This window comes from Molothrus ater, chromosome 15 (assembly GCF_012460135.2).
Source record: "Molothrus ater isolate BHLD 08-10-18 breed brown headed cowbird chromosome 15, BPBGC_Mater_1.1, whole genome shotgun sequence".
NCBI lineage: Eukaryota > Metazoa > Chordata > Aves > Passeriformes > Icteridae > Molothrus > Molothrus ater.
Genome location: NC_050492.2, coordinates 6,908,484 through 6,923,524, shown reverse-complemented (window position 1 = coordinate 6,923,524; position 15,041 = coordinate 6,908,484).

The following is a 15,041-nucleotide window of genomic DNA, read 5'->3' as shown; positions in this document are numbered from 1 at the left end:
CAAAACATCTCCCATGATACCCTTGCAAGGAAAAAATAGTTTCTGGAGTTGCTAATGGGAAAAGAGTGACTGAAAGCTGTTCTGATTTTAGTACTAAAAGGAGAAGGCAAAACTGGACTTTGTATTTCTACATTTCTGCAAGGCAGAGTTTGCTCATTGAGATTATTCAAATAAATGTCCTTTGTGATGGTCTCCAAAAAGGAACACTGACAATTACAGACAAATTAAAACTTACATTTGCCATCTGAGCTATATTCCTTATTGGCCACACTAACATGTCCTCAAAGGCTGAGAAGATGGAAATGTGTTGGCTTAATTGCAGAGAAAACAAGGAGCAAAGAGCCATTTTTTTATGGTGTTGAAGGACAGGGAGCCTTCTAATTCCTTCACATCACTGGAGCAGCAGAAATGAAATAACACTTGGACCTGAGTGCAGTGCAAGCACGTGCTGCCAAGTGTTCTTGCACTGACATGCCATTGTCCATGGAAGCCAAGGTGTCACATGAAAAATTAGCATCAACAAAGGTAAGCAGAAAGCACTCAAGTCAGCACAACTCTGCTTGACATTGCTCTCAAAGAAAAACATTTCATTCTAGAGACAGTAAAAAATTTCCTCGGAAATTATCAGGGCACAGCTTTCCTCTGTCAGCTCTCATTTTATTCTGCATTCTTTCCTAGGCAGTTTAATGAAAACTGAGAGGTTAGGTCAGTCTGTGGTGGCCAGGAGTGACACCACAAATGTGTCACTTTCTCTTAAGCCATTTTTAATACAAATGCAGGTCCTTCTGTCTAGGAGGAATTCTGAGTAATGTTTTTTTTTTCTGTGAAGTCACATGACAAACCTGTTTGGATCTGCATAACAGGACTGCACCAAGGCTGCTGGATGGATTCTCCAGTAGGGGAAAGAAAAAAAAAAGGGCTGAGGATCAAACACACAGGAGAAGTTCTTGAACTAGAGAGCTTAAATTAGAACTGGACAGAGAAAAGAGCCTGCCTTCCCTCCTTGGGAGATTTTGATGAGCACAGATTAAATCAGAGTATTCATGTAAGTTGTGATTCTATTAAAATCAAAACATTGGTTATCAGACCTATTTCTTTTGATCATTTTAATGCTTCTGGCTAATTTTTTTTTCGGTTTGGGTCCAAAGTGTATCACCATCCCCACCACAGCTTCCCTAAAGATGCTGGATGATCTTTCACTAAAAAAAAAATACTGAAAGCATTCTCTAGTGAACAAAAATTTTGTTTGTTGAAGAGAACAATTTTCCATTCAAAAACAGTATCATCAGTAATTCATCAGAACTTAGTTACCTGTAATTTGTCCCAGAGGCAAGAGAGTTGGGAAAGTAAAAAAGTGACATTCAAGGAAGTTACTTTTTTCCTAATGATGGTACAGGGATCACTTCATAGCAGAATTAATGATAAAATGCAGAACACACACCCAGAATACTATTCCTGGGATGGCATGTCTTTCACTATGAATAAATTCAGAGGTTTGTAACTCCTTTAATTTGAGACAGCAATTCTTGCTGCAAATTTAAAGGTGAAACAAAGAAAATTGGCAGGACTCTCAACACCCAATGCCATCCCCACACAGCAGAGCTGTATAAAAATGTAAAACTGCATGTAAAAATGCAGTAAAATGCATATAAAAATGCAGTGGAATCTGGAGGAAGAGCCCACATGGACCAAGAGGAATGTGGCAGCCTCCCCAGACTTTTCCAAGATGCAGAGACAAAATACAGTCAAGGGTGTCAAGAGACTTTCAAAGGGCCACAAACTGAATGAACAAAGCACCACAAACGTGCCAGCAATGTAATCTGCTCAATCTGTGGGTAAGAGGAGGAGGTGAGGACAGCCATGCACAACAGTGAGGAGTTATGACCTAATTCCAGAGAATGGTTAGAGCCTGATTTAGACAGCCAAAGGTCTTCTGTTCCAGACACTCCCTGACAGGGACCCAATGCCTCATTATTGGTGATGAGCTGCTGCTAGCTGGGACAAGCTGGGACTCTGATTCTCTCCTACCTGTGAAATCAAGCAGCCTCAGCTATTTCAGTCGTCAAACTAGCTGGCTGAGTCTGCCAAAAAAGGTTTTTTTGTCTTAGAAGGTGTCCAGGAATGTTCCAGTTCTGTGAAACTAACTGGTTCACAGATTCCTTGCTTGCTGAAGTTCACAGCAGTTTTTGATTTTGTTTGTTTGTTTTCCACTTCATTCCAATAAAAATGATGGAAAGAACAGCAAACCCCATTGTAACCCATTGAGGTGTATGGGACAGGCATTGCTGTGGCTTTTGTAACAAGGCTGTCCCATCACCCACTGTCATCCACTCAAGGCCATGGCAGTCAGTCTCAGCATTTCTTCCTCATTTCTGCCAGTGTGGTTCCCACAATCTCAGTCTCATTATCTAAAGCAGCACTCAAGAATTTTCTTCCAAAATATGAAGATGCCAAAACCCCAAAACCCCAAAACCCCAAACTTGCTTTCTACAACTACTTAATCTCTTTTTTTCACATCATATTCTTTGTACATGTGGCTGAGTAATACAAATCATTGCTTTCTGACATTTTTGTCAACTGCTGAATACATTATTCATGAATGTTTATTTATTACTTCTGAATCAGCTCTAGAAATAGTGAAATAATATCCACTAAGTAGTTTTAGTGTGCCTTTTATTTTTATACACCAAATAATTTGGGAGTGTATTGTTTTTTAATCCAATGGGCTATGTTCATTTTTAAGGGCAGTGTACTCTGGTTAGATTTTCATAAATGCCTTCCCACAAGGAGCTGGACTAGCACATCTCCAGATAGCTATTTAAAAGACAGAAAGAAAATATTCCAAAATATGATGCCAGCTATGTAGCTATGGGCAGAAAAGTGATCACCCTAAATCCCATGGTCCTTTTTAGGTACACAATTCAGTCAAATAATTATGTTATTCTAAATGCTGTGTTTTTGCAAAAACCTGAAGGTACATATACTGGGACAGGCCAAATTGAGAAAAAATTGAGATATTAAACATTTCATTACCTTACCACTAATTTAATGCCAATTCACACCCAGTGCTATTAACATGGTTTTAATAGTCCACATTTGTCACATAAACAGTGGTTTATGCCCACCTTAGAGGGAAAGGCTTAGGAAAAGACAGATATCTCTGTCTTTATTTAAATACAGCATTACTTTCCATGAGCGAAGCAATATGAGCCTTTAAGTTTTTATGACACATACAATAGGGAAAAAAATTAGCATCATATATTTAATCTCTATCAAAATTTAACTGCTAAAACTTGAATTATCTGCTGCTACAAACTGTAGGAAATAGCACCTCTGATACTGCCAGCGAGCTTTTCTTCATTAGCACCACACCCCCTCAGTTTTCATGTCCTTCCAGTCCTTTAACCAAGTTCTAAATAGGAGAGAGGCAACTTAAAAGAGTGAAGATATTTCAAGTTTTCATGAAAAAGGCCAAGGCCACTTACAAATCCTCAAATTCCAAACAAGTGCCTGTCCAATGCACAGCTCTTTACAGAAAGGAAACCCTCTGTGCAAGTCCCTTCCCGATTGCATCCAAATACAGATATTTATAGTAAATCAAAATTAATTCAGTGTTACAAAACCTTGCACTAGACTCCCATCAAATTGCTGCTGTCACTTTGGCTTAAATGTATTTTACAAATGACTCAAAGCTACTTTTTCATAATAGTTTCTTCAAGAGGTCATTTCTACCTTTCCCTATTAAATGTTTTGATTGAAAGGCTTATGAGGTCCCTGTAATTTATTGAATTTTGTGTAACTTGCAGACACACTTAAGTTCATCTGGTGTTTCAGTGAATGCAATTAAGTGCCCATAATGCTGGTTTATGAAAAGAAATGCCAGGGTTTGCTGGAAACCAGACAGTATTTCAGGTCAATACCTTATTGAGTTGCTGCACTTAAGTAATAGGATAATGCATGAGTTGAATGTATGTGCCAGTGAACGCACAGATTAATTAATTTCACAACAAAGTAATTACTCAGAAAACGTAGAATTTAAATGTCTCCAGTCAGAACAATGTAACAGACAAATATGCTGAGAGGCCTCTAAACATCTTGTCATGCAGCAGATGGATTAACAATTGCAATTAAACTCTCCAGTTCTATTTCTCTAAATGGTATCTATGTAAAAAGTGCAGACTAATCTGTGGTGAACAGGAAGAGGAAAAGAGAGCTGGGAGGTGCTTTTCAAAACTGAGAAAAAATCTGAATGCCCAAAATCTTTTACTGAAAAAAAAAAAAAACCCTACCTAAATTCTTACAGATTGTCAGAAACATATCTGTAAATTTTAAATATACCAGGGCTATCTCATTCTAATGCTGTAGTTGTATGTTATGTAATGCAGGATATAAAAATGTATTCAAGTGCATCATGAAGCACTGATGAGTCAAAAGTTCAGCACTAAGTCAGCATCTGATTTTCAGTCTAGTTCAGCTCCCAGTCTGCTATCAAATCAGATTGAGATAATCTGGGACTAAATAACACCCATTAACTTATGACCAGTATTTTCTCTCTGGAAATATTTAGAGAAATTTTAAAATGGAGTTGTCATTTTTCTACTGCTAAGAGCAAAGTGGTTCACTTCAGAAAGTGCCTTGGGTAACTCTCTGGCTGCAAATGCCACTTTGAGGAAGGTCTGAGCAAACATTTCTTTAAAGTGTCGTTTACATCTTGTTTCTATCTACTTGGCATCCATTTTGCACATTTGTTAACCCAGCTGCTTGATCCTTTAGATGTATTTGTCATTGTAGGGAGAGCAGTTTTGGGTCTCATCTATCAGCTACCTGCTGACCTGCCTGCTATCAGCTCTTCAGGCTGGGTTTATTATCCTAGTTAAAATATGAGTACCATGACAGCTTAAACCTGCAGCTCATTACTAAGCAAAAACAGTTCTAGCAAGCCTAATTTAATAACAAAAAGGAAGTTTATTTTCCTTCTAAATCTGTTAAATTGCTATATAGCCTTTGTGGTGATACTTTCTAACTGTAGATATATGTATAGTCAAGTCACTTAAATTGTGAAGCTTTTTGGACACATATTTTTCATGCTTCTGTTTAAGTACACCTACAACATCCCTCCAGTGCAAATAAACTGGCAAAAAATTAATTTCCTGCAGCCATTATTATTATTACCTTCTATTTCTTCACCTTTAAGCATAATTGACAAGTGGCACACTTCACCCCTAGTTTGGGGGCATAAGGACAGTAAAAATAGAGTATTTTCACAGTAATTTCTCAAGTTTGGCTTGAGTATAAGGCCAAGAAGAGGCAGAAAATGCGGGAGGATGAGGGCATCATTGCATACACAAAATGAAAATAAAGAAACAAATCCAACAAAATTCAAAACCATCAAACCCAAATAGGTCAAATTCATGGAAATCTGATCACTGGCATTAAAGAATAACCACTTATTTTGCCATCTCATGTAATACTTCTTTAGGGTGAAATTCCCCACCACTGCAGGAATGGAACAGGCAATGAACTCTATGATAATCCTAAACTAACCATGAAGACCCCCTTGGCAGCATTGTTCTGCTATTTGGAATGAGAAAAAATAAAAGAAGGTACAAAATACAGAATATATATATATATACAATCAGCCCATATTCAAAATTTCCAAGCCAAAGAAATGCTATTTGGGAAAATAATTCTCAAGCAATTCAGGTTACTAAACTTTACAGGTTTTTGTGAAGGGAACAGTGTTCCTGCTTTAGGCTTGTTGGTCTTACATTTCCATCTCATTACTTCCTTGCAAATTGTGCAAAATTTGCAGTTGCCTACTAGCAGCCAAAAGCTGGTATCAAAGCTCTGCTTTAATTAACAGAAAACTGTACACAGGGCTCAGGGGCTTCACTCATTTTCCTAAACAGAGAAATTGACAGAGGTACTTGTTAATATGAGAAGATAATTATGGAAGCTCATATATAAACATACCTCTCACAGAAATTTTCACTTTGTGGCCTTATTAGAAGTGCTCAGTACTATTGCTAGCAAAGACAGGCAAAGCCTGAGGGTTGAGTGGAGAGCATCTCTCTGCTGGCTCCATTCAGCACTTCTGAGACTTTACCACTGAATTTTTCAAGGGTTAGAAGAAGCAAATTTAATTTGTATGCTGATAAATAAATTTTTACATTTAATGTAACATATCCCACTTTCATGGTGACCTTAAAATAAGGGAATTTCCATAGGCTTCAGCAATGTCAAGTTCCCCTCATTGATTTTCATGGAGCATGAGAACTCCATGTGGAAGTTTGGAAGACACTGGCTCTATAACTCACAGTCTTGATTCCAAAAGCACAAAAGAGAATTGTGAGTTTTCAAAACTAAATTCTGCATGCCACTGAATTCCTTTTAATTATAATCTCTCATCATCTGATTTACTTCCACCTGATGCAGCTTTCATTATGTAATTCTAAAAATCTGCATTTGTATTAAACATTTTTAAGATGAGACTATTAATGTGAATTTAATGTTCCATGCAAGACTGTGTATTAAATGTATGTATTAAATATAACAGTAATTTGAACATATTGTAAGGACACATTTGGTACCACCAAATGCAGCAGCTACTGGTCATAGGAGTTCACCTCCAGTTGTCAATTATTTACTATAACAAAATAAAACATAATTGTTTGCTTTGCAATTCAGATTCTACTGGCTGCTTGTTTCAAAAGAAGAGGGAAGTGTTCTCTGATTTTTGGTTTCTACCTTTTTAATGGTTGTAGTCCTGGTGTGGATTTACACACTTCCCCCCCTGCTTCCCCCCAAGCCAATAAACTAATGTTTGTTCTATGCTTCTTGATTAAAATAAGAAAAAAACCACATTGTGCTGATGAACATCTGTTCAAGACAGTTAAATGCAGATTCATGTTTATTGTTTAATTTGCTGGGTGGGCTCAACATCACTGAATTCTCTGCCCATGGGAATTCTACACCTATTGATATTCAAATAGGCCTGCATTGTTCACCCCTCACCCAGTCTGCACATCCAAATATTGACAATTTTCTTCTGCCACTGCCACACCTGTAGCTCCAATGAATAAGAATAAGCAACAACTGTCCTTTGGAAAAAAGGCATTGATTATGTCTATAAATAGGGTGAAGAAATGCAAATTAGAATCCATGTTGGAAACAAGGGGCTTTCTGAACATAAAACTTGAAAGATTTGGGTCCAAAGTGCCAGACAATTTTCACTAATGTTTTTAAAGAATGCTTAAAATTAGAGCCATCATTTCAAAAAGTCCACATTATTTTGGTCTTGTCCAATTTTACAACAAAATTATTTTTAGTAATAGATTTTTTTTCAGAAGACTTTTCAGATAAACTACCTAATTTTACATCATTCCTGTGAGGTGAATGCCAATGTGATTGAGGTTTTGTTTGGCTTTTTATTTGTGGGTTTTTTGGGGTTCTTTAGGTTTTTTTAGCTGATGAGCAAACAAAGATGGCAGGGTCACCACTTCAACATGACAATCAGTATCCTATGCACTGGAAAATGCTAATTCTTAATAAGTTAAGGTTGTGTATACATCTCAGATGACATAAGACATTCAAAATTACAGATCTCAATGCAATTTTCAAGGTCTGGTGAGTCAAGGCAGAAAAGAAATGAGAATTCATCACCTCCCTCCTCTGTTGCACATGTTATAGTTACCAATAGACTCACAATAACCATACAAGGAACTCCAAGGGTTGTACCATTGCGAAATAAAACATTCTGCAGAAAAGTGAAGTTCACCTGCTCCTCTTTTAGCTGGAATATTTCAACCCTTTTTTGTGTATTCAGCAAAAACTGAATTCTGGTTTTAAGGAGGCAAAGGACAGCACTCACCTATCCAATGGGTGGATTTACTCCAAGATTTACAGAGGTGAAGAGCTAACACACAATTTCCTCAGCCACAGTCCAGACTCAGGTGTAGCAGTGAGGACCCAATTTTCATCCCAAAGAACACCAATTAGATAGTGAAGTTTCCAGTAAGTGCACTAAACAGGACTGAGGACGTTTCAATTTCTTTGCTGATGCAGTCAAAATTCTCACATATGACCTTGAGAAGTTCATGATTTCTCTGGAATTTACATCTGGGAAATCCTCACAGTAATGATTTCTGTCTCCCCTACATACACTGTAAACTCTTCAAATCAGGGTCTGTGCCTTCTTATGTTTATTTCACCAAAAATTCCCAATTAGCACCAACCCATCATTGCTCTCTGAGTTTCCACAATATATAAATACACTAAGAATTATTTGAGTATTCTAAATCATGCAAGTCAATGTCAGGAGACATTTTATCTTGTTAAAGAGAATGTCAGGAGCCTCTTCATCCCACTTATTCTGCAATTGGTGAACATTCATCCACCTCACTGTGGGTAGAAACACCTCTCACTTTCAGAAGATATGATATTTTTATGCACACACTTATATGCAGCTGTTATTAAGAATGCAGTCACATCATTTTTTATTCTAATAGTGGGAGTACATAATCAGTTCAAGTGCTTCACTAGTAAGGAGAATTCAAGACAAATTATAAGTCATAGATAATTACTATTAATAGAAAATATGCCTCAAGGAGAATGGAGTTATTAGATAAACATCACTGCAGTGCTTAGTAGCTTGGGAGTGGATAAAAAGAAAGGAGAATGACTTGCTCTGGGATTCCTTCACCCTGTAATAGTTGAAAGGATATTTTTTTAGAATCCTTTCAGTTCCTAGTCACATAAATGCAGTTTTCCTTCAGGAGGCATGAGGAACTCCAGAAGTGCCATCCTGGAGCAGTGCAGCATTTGGTACCTGCTGTGGGAGATGTCCCAGCTCCCCAGCCAGAGCCAAGGCTCTCTGACACTCCTGCCCAAAGGATCACAGCAGAGCTCCTCACAGCAGCACTGACAGAAACAGGAATCACCTATCAAAACCAAGATTTCACGTACATGACCTGGCTGCTTTAATTTGAATTTCCATAGAGGTGACACATTGTGCTGCTTTTTGCCCTGTACTGGATGAAATGTTTCCAAGTTTGCTCCTCTTCTCTTTTTCTGAAATCTCTTATAAATTTTTTGTCCCTCCTTTTCTCCCCACCCCAAAAGCTGGACAGAGTGTCTAACTGGGGCAGTTTAACAGCAGGGAGAGGATCCCTGTGGAATATTGCCCTGCACAAGGCTGCTGGAGGCTGAGAAGGAGCTCTTAGGCAGCAGGAACATCAGAGCTGACATTAACACTGTCCTCGGTGTTTTGTGAGCGAAAAACAGTCTCCATGGGAGTTCCAGGAATCCCAATCCACATCTCTGCCTGTTTGAGCCTCTGACACATTCCATGTGACTTCCCAGACACATTCTCAGCTTCTTTATCAGCACAGCATCACAGACGCAGACCTCCCCCGTTGGACTGAGCAGCAGAGCCCAGCTTGGCACGCTTTGATCCCCCTCTGTGTAAAGATGTCTCGGGACATCTGTGAACTCAAGTGGGAGGCAATGATGGCCCTCTCCTGCCAGCTGGCTGAGGGGCAGCAGGGATGGCAGCTATGAAACATCTGCTCCTCCACCTGCAAGAGCCATGGTGGCAAAGCTGCCTTCTGACCAGTGGGGGAAGAGACAAATGTATATTTTCTAATTATGCAATTGCACTCTCCTGCTTATTTTCCACTTGGGAAAGCAGAGAAAATTGGCACAACTAGAAGTTTTGCTTACTAAAGCACACATGGGATCAGCATCACATACCAGAAACGATAGTCAAACAATCCTCAACCTCTAATCAAAGTAATGACCAGAGTTATGACGTCGAGTAATTTGATGCACAGAAACTCAGCAGTGGTGTAATAGCAAAGAAATGACACGAGGAAGTATTTGAAGCCAAAGGCTAGATTTCATTGTACATAAAAATGTTTCCTTTATAAGTCACAGCATTCAGAATTTATCATTGAGACACTTGAGAGAAGAGCTAGTTCACGAATCCAGGAATCTAGGGAACTTCATTTATTCATTGGAAGTGTGCCAGAGCAGCCCTGTGGCCATCACTGGCCACAAACACACCTGGGTGGAGATTTCAGTGTTCTGCACAGCTCAGCAACACTGCAAGGTACACAAACAGGTTCTCAGAGTAGAACCTGTAACAGCTGGTTTTGGCACTCACAGCATACATATTCTCCACCAAAATACAGTGTATTTAGAACCCCTTATTGCAGTTTTGGATTGTAAAACACTTCATACAAATATAAAGTAGAAAGGTGTGACAACAAAGACTTAGGCAGCTTCAGCAAACCTTCTGAGTTTTCATACTGCTTTCAGACTCACTGAGTGCCATCCTAAAATCCTCAGTTGGTCATTCCTAGAAGGTATCATATGGAATACAGTGCTGTATCACACAGTAATAATTACCTAAATTTCCCCCTTTAAATAAATATTTTTTAAAACAGGTTCTCAAGTAAAGGAAAACTTTAGGATGAAATCTTGGGCAAATAAAACACAAAAGGAAAGCAAATAACTTTCTGCCAGCATCCTGGTGATGGGTGGCAGGCCAGAATGAGAATGTGAACATTGTGAGCAATGTGAACATGTACAGAAAGTGGAAGGATCCCTGTTAAGAAAAGTGAGGTGGGAATCATTAGATAAGGATTTAATATTTCTGAATGACCCCCCCATTTAAATCAGGGGCATGTCCAGTCCAATCCATCTTTGGAGCTGTGCCTGCCAGAAGCTCTCAGGTTTTCCAGCTCTCACTGTTGATCTTTGGAGCTGTGTTGCCAAGGGAGGAGAGCTGACAATGAAGTGCTGTCATTACAACCATAGAGCTAAACTCCTCTTTCAGGAAACAAGCACCAATATAACATAAAAATAGTTACAGATATTCAGAATTGTTTTGCTGTTGCTTTATGTATGTTTGGTTGGCTTTCTTAAAGATGGGAGTATCTCTTCCAAATCTGATGTTTGAAAAGTACCCTCATAAGGCTGGCTAAAATTAGAATGAATAGAACTAGAATAAACACAATTTCATATTAGTTTTCATCTGCTATTATTTTCAGCTCTCCATTTAACTGTGAATGATCATGAACAAAATTTATTTCTCTTACTAATGATACAGTCCTCTTACTCTTTCATGTGGGATCACTCAGATTGAAACACACTAATGAGGCTTTCAGAGCTGAGCTCACATTTCCCATTTTCTTTGAGCATTGCTTCAGAAAGCAGATTTGCTATTCGTGGAAGTAGAGAAGATGAAGAAGCTTTAAAAATGAACCCAGGGTGGGTCCCGGGGATGATCCTCAGGATGCACCAAGCAAGGATGTGGGGGTGAGATGCCAGAGGAGGCAGAGTGAGCAACCTGCACCCTACAACATTGCAGCAGTACCCAATGTTTTGCTTTTCAAAGGTGCTCACTGAGTGCTGACTCATTAATTCATACAGAATCAGGGATGATGGGCCATGCAGGTCCAGGCTGCACCAGAATAATTCAGTGTAAACCCCACACTTCCAACAGGCTGGGAAGCACAGAGACACCAGGAATGGGTAAGAAAGAATCTCCAGGAGTTCATTTGTATCAGCAATAGCAAAGCACTCTTGCTCAAACTCAGAATAAAACCAAAACCCAGAACACTCACACAGATACATTTTTATTCCATAATTGGTTTTTGCTCAAGACAAAATAAAAGTTCGAATAATGACATCTTCTTTCAGTGGTATCCATAGGACAGCAGCAGTAGATTTATTAATAACAAGCAAGCTATACCTGAATGTTTTAGGTTGGGAAGCTTTTTCTACTCTTATTTGTATACTGGAAATACATTCAGAAACCTAGAATAGAGTGGTTAGAAATCAAAAAACCTACAGAAACAGTAAAATAAAACAAAAGAGGATCAGAAACTTACACAGAAAAAGATTTAGAAGAATGCAGTTCTATAAAAGGGCAAAAATAAAAACCTGTGAATATTAACAGGAAGGCAGGAAGAAAAAATGAATACTAAACATCATTTCAAACCCTTGAGAAGGTGATTTCAAAGGAAACAGAGAGATAAATGGATGACAACATGCATATTAATGAGCCCAAAGCAATTCTCAATTACAGTTCATTATCATTAACCATTTGAAAAGTAAAAAGCAGATCAACAACTCAGTCTGCTCCAGCAGGAGTTGAAAATTGCCTGGCAAGAGATGCTTCCCTCTCAGGAATTGTAAGTTAAGGCAAAGAGTGTTTCTCTGGATGTAACCCTAAGGATTCCATTCAGATAATAAAAAAAGACCTGGGGAAAGGGGAATTGAGTTGCATTGTCCAGCAGACAGCACACTAGCCACAATATTCTGAACCCTCTGGTAAATGCATCCTCCCGGGCTGGCCTGCAACAAGCAGCTGGTCTGAGCACCCAGTGCAACTCCCCTGACCTTTCCACCTTCATTTAACCTTTCTATCTCTCACCCAGCCCAGCTCACTCTGAAGTAATGCCCTGTCAGCAGCTTCCAGGGGCTGTTGATTGTTTTCCTGGTGCTCACCACTGCAGGAACCTTCCCTGAGGATTGCTGACTAAATACAATTCCCATGCAACTGCACACATGCTGGGGATCTATTCACAGCACACACATTAGAGTTCAATGTCAAAAATTTCCTGCCTTGTAACTATAAAATGAATCACCTGCCTTGCTCAGATAAAGTTTTGGAAGGGACAAGGATATCAGAAGGGGGCAGGATTTAGAAACTAAACGAGTGAAGAGACTGGTAGAGAAACTTTGGGAGCCAAGGACTCCTGTTACTTGCTGTAAAGAGTTAAGTGTGCTCTGCTTATCAAACTGAAGTTTTAGAAACTCTTTCTCCTCTCAGGGCCTGTGACTGGCTGCTCTGGCAAGCCTAAACCATCACAGTCTCCTTGGACTGTCTAGAGTTGGATAATTTGCAGAAACCTGGAAGGATTTTGGTGGCCTGCTGGAGCTGGAAATGAAGGAGGGGAGCTCAGCAGCTCCTCAGCTTCACCATCTACCAACACAAACAGGTTTTGGTAGTCTGGCATCAAGCACTTCATTCACAGAGCAGATGAGGCACCTAAAGGAAGATTCTAGGGCACCTTCCTGCAGCATAACCATGGGTTTGGCACCAGTGCAGAGATGCCCAGAGTCTGCCTTGGGCTCAGCCATCAGGAGGGCTGAACTGAGCCTCCCCAAGGGCCCTGCCCTCCCTGAGAGCCTGGCAAGGCTCTGGGCCTGGAGGGTGCTCTGGGTGTCCCTGTGTGGCACAGAGGATCCAGCTCCACCTCCCCAGCTGCAGCACCCACAAGGGGATGGGCCCTTCTGCCACAGCACCAGCTCCCAGCCAAAACTTCATTAATAATGTAATTTACGAACCTATTTCATCCATATTCTAGAATGATTTCATCTGTATTAATAATTTATTCTTTCTATGCCAAAGCTTCATAAATAAACAATTTATAAGCTTTTTTCCCACCAGACTTTTGACCACACAGAGATAGGAGTCTGATGAGTGACAATTTCTGTTTCCATCAGAACAGATGTATTTATGCCCTAACTGTTCCTATAAAAGTCTGTGACAAGAAAACAGTGGGTAAGAACTTGGCAAAGAAAGAGAAGCCTTGCAGTAATTTGGTGTGAAAACCAAAGGGGATCAATGCAGTACTTATTTTCATTCTTTTACTTACTAAATCTTATTTACAAACCTATAACTTTTGAGAAATTCTATGCATTCTTGATATTCTTCCTCTTTTGATGTTACAAAGCCTTTTGCTTTCATAGCTCCGTTGTAGACAAAATAGAAGGCCATTTTCCTAGCCTCTAAATTTTGTAAGATTTTCATAATTGGAGCTTGAAAGAAATTCATATCCTGCCACTGGGTCCTCAGTACAATAATTACAATGATTCCCTTGATGTGAGAAACATTCATTTTAACTTTGTAAAGTAAGTTGCTTTAAACTTTTATTGCCATCATGCATCTAGTATAGAGAGAATAAAACATTTGTTGAACACTAGACCATTACAATTTCTAGGAACATTTTATTTCTTAATCAAAAGCTGAGAGTTTGTGCAAACCATCAGAAATAGAAATTGTTTGGGTTTGTTTAATGGTGCTGTCTGATAAAGTAACCAGACAAAGAATTTTTTCCAAAGATCCATTTCTTTCAACATTGCAATGTAGTTCTTGTCATTTGTGGTGAAATCAGGCAACAATTTGGGTCTGTACAATACACACTTCATAATGCTTTTCTTACCAAAGCTGGTATTATTGTCCAGTCCTAGTCAGAATTTCAGAACAAGTGCTAAGACTTGGAACAAAGGAACAAATCTGTCCTTTTGAAACCTTTTCACTAATGAAGTCAGCAGCTTTGATGCCCAGTTCTACACAAATACTTCCAAAACTTCTAAATGCGAATAATCTAAATTTCCAACTATTTTATAGAGTAAGCAGAAAACTGCATGTATGTAGTTGTTCAATCTTTGATCACTCAGATTTAGGAATTGTAACCTGATATTTTGAAAGCATTTGAGTATTTCTTGAAAGAATTTTTTTAAATTAATTACACAGAAGCTTCTGTGTAGTACATAAATCTGATTTTGTTTTACTTTTTAATTTGGTGTTGGAATACTGTGGTATGCTTTCCCATAGGAATAATTATTTCCCAAAGCAATTGAAATGTATGTGGTCAGCACAGGGTTTGGGAAAACAGAGCAGAAATGATTAATCAGGATAAAGAACTTGAACTGTAACACTTGTCCATTTGTGCAGACATCTTTCAAACACTTAAACCAGAGTTAACCTGTTATAAACTCTTGGATGAGAAGGGCTCTAATGACATTTCTTTTAGCAATTAACAGTACCTCTTCTGAATTCAAATGCGTTTAACCAGGCAGGGCTAAGGTAGAAATCAAGGAACAGAGAAGCACAGAGTTACAAAACCTATTCAAATAAAATACTAATCTTTAAAGTACCTCCCTATGCACCAAGTCCACCATGTTCAGGTAGCAATTGATAAAAAATGGTTTAAATTACTTTCTGAAGCAGAAATTTCTATATGGAA